The 5,052-nt window shown below is 50.8% G+C and overlaps 1 protein-coding gene and 1 long non-coding RNA gene across 3 annotated transcripts in view; one reads left to right on the top strand and one right to left on the bottom strand.

The window, feature by feature from the left end:
* Nucleotides 1–1,035: 1,035 nt before the first annotated feature.
* LOC110316007 lies at nt 1,036–3,296 on the bottom strand. The gene is made up of 2 exons (XR_002380241.1): nt 1,726–3,296; nt 1,036–1,220 (listed from the first exon to the last, which is right to left on the bottom strand). It is a non-coding gene; the product is annotated as an uncharacterized LOC110316007 (long non-coding RNA).
* Nucleotides 1,676–5,052, top strand: part of Sinhcaf (SIN3-HDAC complex associated factor) — a 25,208-nt gene continuing 21,831 nt past the window's right edge. Inside the window, exon 1 of one of the 2 annotated variants that reach the window (XM_021190067.2) lies at nt 1,676–1,850. The gene's annotated coding sequence lies outside the window, so the exon portion shown is untranslated. Of the gene's footprint in view, nt 1,851–3,382; nt 3,404–5,052 lie in introns of those variants that run through there. The other variant, XM_021190069.2, reaches the window with a different exon arrangement.

Genomic DNA, 5,052 nt, shown 5'->3' with positions numbered 1-5,052 from the left:
AAAAAAATTCTTAAAGATGTAAAATTTTATTACCCAAGGACAAAGATGGCAATTAAAGTTCACTATAAGCCCCCAAACTCCTTTTAGGTCAAATAAAAAAAAAAAAAAAAAAAAAAAAAAACAACAAAAAAAAACCTATAAGGTATTTTAACTTGCAATAAACTAATAGTAAATTTAAGAAATTCAAATATATTTTATAAGAAGTTATTAAGAATCCATCATGTGATGAGCATTGTTTTAGGTGCCTGAATACAAACATAAGAGAAAAATCTTTGCCTTTAAGAGTTGTATTTTAGTGAGAGTTGTCAGGTTTATTTATTCTACTCCTTTACAGGAATAGTGTTACAGAACTTTTTTTTAAAAAAAACGTTGAGGTCTTCACAAGTAGGTTTAAACTGTGTTTTAGGAATTGGCTATTGAATTAAAGTAGCATTTCAGAAATATTTGTTTGAATTTGCATACAGCAAAAGCAGTGAATCTTGTCAGTTTTTACAGTTCATTTCCACACTTTGCAGCAAGGAACCAGTATCAAGTTCTGGTGAAAAAATATTCTCTTTCCTACCTATCCTCCTAGGATCACTGAACCAGGTGTTACAGTTTGCTGGGCTTTAAGAGTATCACAATTATATTTTCATTTCTTACTTTTTCATCTGAAAAGTTACTTCAGGGTCTTCCTCCTTCTTGCCCCCTCCTCATTCTCTGGAACCTCCCTATTCTTAGTTTTCTCTAGATTACTCTTTCTTCTAGAATTTCCTCCCTCTTAGATTTTCTTTAGAAACATTTTGATGTTTGATTACCGTATATTCCACAAGGAATAGTGTGTATTTTGCTTCCACTTTCTCCCCTCACAAGTGGTTTTTCTGGGCAGAGGAGCTCTTCACGGCTGGAGGATTTGTGTGTTTTCAGAAAGTGGCACCATTCCCACGGTAATTACCACCATGAAATTCGCAGAGGCTTGAAAACTTCAGTCCAAGTGAGCAAAGCAAAACCACTCAGTTATGGGTTGGGTCGTGTTTGAGAGGGAATTACTGAATGGACAATGTCAAAATGCGACTTTATTAAACGACTTATCAAAGCCCTAAGAACGAAAACTCTGTTGGAGAATTGATATTTTAATTTGTGTGTGCATGTGGTGCGCGGAGCGAATTTGCAGTCGTTGGTTCTCGCCTTCAGGTGGCCAAACTTGAAAGTACCAGTTGAGCAATCTCACAAGCCAGGCCCTGAAAGACAAAATGTAAAGCTCACCTTCAAACAGAATTTAGGAAAGTCGGGAACAAGTACAAACTAAGTGAGTGCTTCCACGACAACTTTCTCTGCCACCTCAAGACAGAAACGGCATAGGTGCGCGAAAGCTGCAAAAGCAGCTTCCAGAACTTTCCAAGCTCAGTAGCGTCCGCAGGGGTGCCGTTCGGCAAAGGACGACCCTCACCTTTACACCTTTCGCGTCCTGCCACGCCCCCGCGTCGCCTCCTTCCCCGGGGCGTTTGTTTACGTGACGTTGCGGAGTAGGCAGGCCCCGCCCCCGTCCCTGCGGACCGCCGCGTTTCCCGCGCCTCGCCGCTTCTCCCCTTAAAAGGACAATAGAGGCCGCGGGAACGCGCGCGGACGCCCTGCCCTCTCCCCGCCCAGCCCGCGACGCGCACGCGCCCGTATGCAAATCAGCTCGATTCAAGAGAATTTGGTCCCGGGAGCCGCGCCTGCGCAGAGGGAAAGCGGAATCTATACCTCCGTCCGCGGTAGCAACTGAAGAACTGCTGGAGACAATCTTTCTGGACTCGGCGCTGGCGGAGGGAGTGCAGGAGGTTGGCCTGGTGCAGTCTGCACCGTGGGGACGCTGCTGCGCGTGGAAGGTGAGTGATTCTAGTCCGGACATAGGTGCAAAACTGTCTCCGAGGTTTTGCTTTCTGTGATTTTTTTTTTTTTCTTTCCTCCCTTTACCTCCCCCGCCTCCTCCGTCCTTCCCATACACAAACACACAGGAAGTTTTGTCTTGGAGATGGCATTGCGGGGAGCGCTGTCCTCGTGCTCTCCGGACTCCAGATTCTTTTGTACAGAGGTGTTGGAGATGCGCTTCTTAATTGGGGAGGATATTTGAGGTAAACCGAAAGTCAGGGTGTGGGGAAAGTGAGTGCAGCGTGGAAACGAACGAGCAGCGGCGGACTTGCATCCACGCTGAAGGTGACAATGACTTTTCTCAGTCGTAGTGTTCCCTGCTGACCCGGAGAGCAGGGTCGGGGTCGCAGATCCCGTGTGGGCTCTGCTCTGGCCAGGGGCTTGGGCTCCGCGTGCCACCCGCGTGTTGCGCTACCCCGGCGCTCGAGATGGTGTTTGCACGCGGGTGAACAACAAAGCCGGAGCTCGGAAACTAACTTGCCAGTGCCTGGAGCCAGCGGCCACACAGGCTGAAAGCAGCCGGTGAGGGCCAGCCCCGGGGTTGCGCGACGCACGCGGCGTGGCGTTGTTGGAGAAGTCCGCAGGGACGCGGCTGCGACAATGAGCGCGCAGCACGCGGTCTTTGCACTGGGCCGGTGCCGAGTGGTCTCTGCAGCTCAAAGTTCGCTGTCCGTCTGGTCACCTGTAGCGTGGGTGCGGGCGACACTGGAGGGGTGGCCGTGGCCCGCGGAACCAAGCCGTGCGGATATAGGCGGTGGCGCCGTCCGCTGCGTGAGGCACCCAACTCTCTCTCTCTCTCTCTCTCTCTTTTTTTTTTTTCTTTTTGTTGTGTGTGCTTCACCTGACAAGCCACGTGCTTAGGGCCGCGACCGTGCTGCATCTCAGTGTCCAGCTCGGAGTGAGCCGCAGGCTGCGGTCGCCGTCGGGGCTGTCGGGAGCAGGACAATGATTTCCTGGTGATGGCGTCTTGCCAGTTTCCAAAGCACAGCGAAAGTCGCCAACTCGCAGCATACGCACGGCGGCGGGGACCTCCGGGCGTTTCTCATCCGGGACTCCGCAAAAGTTTGGTCTCAGGGATCAGTGGCTCAGAACACCGGAGCTCGCGTGGGTCCCCGGGCGCGGGTCCCGGTCGCCCCGACGTCGCCGATGCCGCCGGACAACAAAGGGCCGCGTGTGCCCTAGCGGCGCGGGCCGGGCGGGGCGTGGGGCGGCTTTTGTCCCTTAGGTCTTCTCGGGAACTTCAGGGGCGGCTCAGCGAGGCTGTGTCCGTGGGGGCGCCTCGGCCTGCGGGTCACCCATGCGGCGCGACGGAGCGCTGCTCGGCGGGGCGCACGCGTGGCCGGGGCTCCGAGGCACGGGAGGCCGCGTCTGGGAGGTCCGTGCATCCGCCTTTGAAGTGGAACTGTTGCCATGTTTGAATTACGTCAGGCCGAGCGTGCGGAGCGGCCCGGGAGCAGAGGCGCGGCCTTCGGGCGGCGCCGGCGGGGCGCGGGCCGTTGTTCCAGCGCAGGTGAGGGCGGCGTGTGCCGCGTGGTGTCCGGGGACCCCGGAGCGCTGGGCTCCCTCCAGGAGTGGAGCTCCGCGCCCTACCCCAGGACCTCCGACTACACGCGGGGAAGTTTCGGGGCGCCGGCTCTTGCTCCTCTTGGAAGTGGAGACTGGGGAACTAGGGGGTGCGTGCCGTGCCGCCTTTGTGTGTTTACACGTGGGGCGATCGGCGAGGCGCAGGGCAGGTTGGGTTGGGCGACTTTTAAGACGGTTCAGTTCTGGTAACCAGCACCCCAGTCCGCCTCTTGTTATTTTCTTCTCACCTTTCCTTACTGCAGGTGAATGACTACGGAGCCAGACGTGCACCGTGTCCTCCCTCCCCCTCCATGTTAGGAGTTCATTTCAAGTAGGCTCTTCCTTCGTCTTCTCTTAATGTTTTCTAAAGAAGGATCGGGCAACTTTTTTTAGTAAGAGATGGACGTAAAAGTTGTTTCTAGCAGTGTACGGAAAACATCTGCTTTTGAACTGAAGTTTGTCAGACTTAAATGATTTTAATGGTTTTTGTGCTGCAAAACTGAACGCGCAAGTCTGGGGTTCGTTTTTTTTTTTTTTTTTTTTTTTTTTTGAGTCCCGGCAAAGCCTAAATGCGTTCAAAGTATTCTGAGGATGATTTGGAGGATGTTTTGACCTTAAAGTATGCAGGACTCAGATAAATCTTAGATAACCTTGAGAAATGCTGCATCTGGGGAGTAGGGCCTTTCAGAGGATAAAGGATGCTGGGAGAAGTTGGGCTAGGGAGCCCTTGCTAGTTTCACAATTCCTGGGATCTGGGACTGACCCTGACTTACCCTCTTACACTTTTTTCAAGCTAACTTTTTGGTATGTGGCTCCAGGCATAGCTCAAAAATTATGCTCATTTGACACATGGGTGCTTCTTTGGTATTTGGGGTTTGCTTGCAGTCTAGACATCCAGCCAGCAACACCATATCTGTTGCAACTTTCACAATTTCTCCTGTGTTTCTGTTAGCTTGTTTTCATCTAGATGTGGCCTTGACTGGGAAATAATATTTTTTGAAGTGAATAGAGAGTGTGTCAAGAAAATTAAAAACCTTGGATATTACAACCTTGACTTTCCTTTGGGTGACTCCAGGGACATGTGAAAAGAACACGAGGTACTTTGCAAACACTGTTTTGTTTTTGTTTTGAGTAGACTGCTTACTGCAAGACTTCAGCTTCCTAGGAAAGTCCGTACACACATCATGTAGAACTAAATGATTCTGTTATTATCAGATTACGTTTGTAAGAGAGATTTGAATGAGTTAAGAGGAAAAGAAAAGCAAGGTCTTAACTGCCTTCTGTTATTTTTGTGGGTGGTTGGAGATTTTAAAGAACATCTGTGTATGTGTATCTTCATATATGAGTCCAGGTGACTATTGGGAAAGTTGGATCTCTCAGCCACATGAATTTAGGGATCAAATCCAGGTAGGTGGTCAGGCTTTATTGGCTGAGTTGCCAGTCCTGTTTTAAATACCCACCCTCAAAACCCACTATGCTTGTTTTGAATCCCAGTACACGGGAGGCAGAGGCAGGCGGATTTCTGAGTTCGAGGCCAGCCTGGTCTACAGAGTGAGTTCCAGGACAGCCAGGGCTACACAGAGAAACCCTGTCCCG

This window comes from Mus pahari, chromosome 2 (genome assembly GCF_900095145.1).
Source record: "Mus pahari chromosome 2, PAHARI_EIJ_v1.1, whole genome shotgun sequence".
NCBI lineage: Eukaryota > Metazoa > Chordata > Mammalia > Rodentia > Muridae > Mus > Mus pahari.
The sequence above is the reverse complement of the archived record's forward strand: the minus strand, read 5'-3'. Positions and strand labels throughout refer to the sequence as shown.